We start from the raw sequence: 1,301 nt of genomic DNA on the forward strand, positions 1-1,301 counted from the left end.
GCTATACTGGACCGAAAAATCCCTAAATTGGGTTGAGAATGATATTATTTTGCTTTTTAGAATGTTTTAGCACGTTTTTTTTAGTTCAGAAAGCCTTTTAGTTCGCAATTTTTTTTAATAAGCCGAAAAAATACTAAATTAGCCCAAAAACAATGTAATTATAATTTTTTTTGAGACTAAGCACATTTTTAAGCTTGAAACTTTCGAAATTTTTGCTCGACTTTGAGTTGAAAGTTACATTGTTTGTGTCTTTTTGAAGCGTTTTAGTTCTGTTTTTTTTTTAGCCAGAATTGCAATTTCTACAAAAATATGCCGAAAAACACTAAATAAGGTTTAATTGATGCTCTTTTCGGGAGCTTCAGCCAGTTTCAAGCTTGAAACTTATTTTTTTTTGCGAGATTTTTCTTTATGGGACCAAAAAATCTCTAAATTGAATTGAAAATGACATTATTTTGCAAAATTTTCAAAGTTTTTCGAAAATAAGCTGAAGAAAGCATTAAATTACATAAAAAATGGTGTAATTTTTGTTATTTTTGAGAGGTTAGAACGTTTTTAGCACATTTTCATTCAAAAACTTAATTATTTAACAAAATTTTTCCAAAAATAAGCCGAAAAACGGCTAGTTTGGCTAAAAATTGTGTTATTTTTGCATTTTGTGGGCCTTTAAGTGCGTTTTTTGGACATGCAAAATTTCGTTAAAAATTACCTAAAAAATCGCCGAATTAGGTCAAAAATTGTCTTATTTTTGCTTTTTTCAAACACTTAAACGTGTTTTTAAGCTATAAACGCAACTTTTTCTCCAGATTTTGTTAACACTTAACGAGAAATCACAAAATTAGGTCAAAAATTTCATTATTATTTTATTTTTAGCGCTTTAGCAGTTGTGGACCCAGAATCTTAATTGTTTTGTGAAATTTTGTCAATAATAAACCAAAGAAGCATCAAATTAGTCAAATTTTTGCATTTTTTGAGCACTGAAGCATGTTTTTGAACTAAAGGCCCAATTCCACGGAAGATTTTGTTAAATTAGACCAAAAAACTTCTAAAATTGCTCGAAAATAACATAATTTTTGTATTTTTCGAGCGTTTGAGTCCGTTTTTCACTCAGAAAAGCGATTATTTTGCGAAATTTCTCAAAAACTACTCGAAAAATTACTAAAGTACGTCAAAAATGGTAAAATTTTTATCTTTTTTTGAGAGTTTAATCACGTTTTGAAGCTTTAAATTGAGTTTTTTGAAAAAAAAAATTGCAAATTGGGTCGAAAATAACATTATTTTTGTCTTTTTCTAGCTTCTGAGAG

General features: G+C 28.1%; 1 protein-coding gene across 2 annotated transcripts in view; it reads left to right on the forward strand.

The window, feature by feature from the left end:
- Positions 1-1,301, forward strand: part of LOC123008068 (exportin-7) — a 22,426-nt gene that overhangs the window by 15,368 nt on the left and 5,757 nt on the right. The window lies entirely within an intron of this gene.

This window comes from Tribolium madens, unplaced genomic scaffold (assembly GCF_015345945.1).
Source record: "Tribolium madens isolate multiple individuals breed KSU strain unplaced genomic scaffold, Tmad_KSU_1.1 Scaffold_3;HRSCAF=73;Tcas5.2_LG2, whole genome shotgun sequence".
Taxonomy (NCBI): domain Eukaryota; kingdom Metazoa; phylum Arthropoda; class Insecta; order Coleoptera; family Tenebrionidae; genus Tribolium; species Tribolium madens.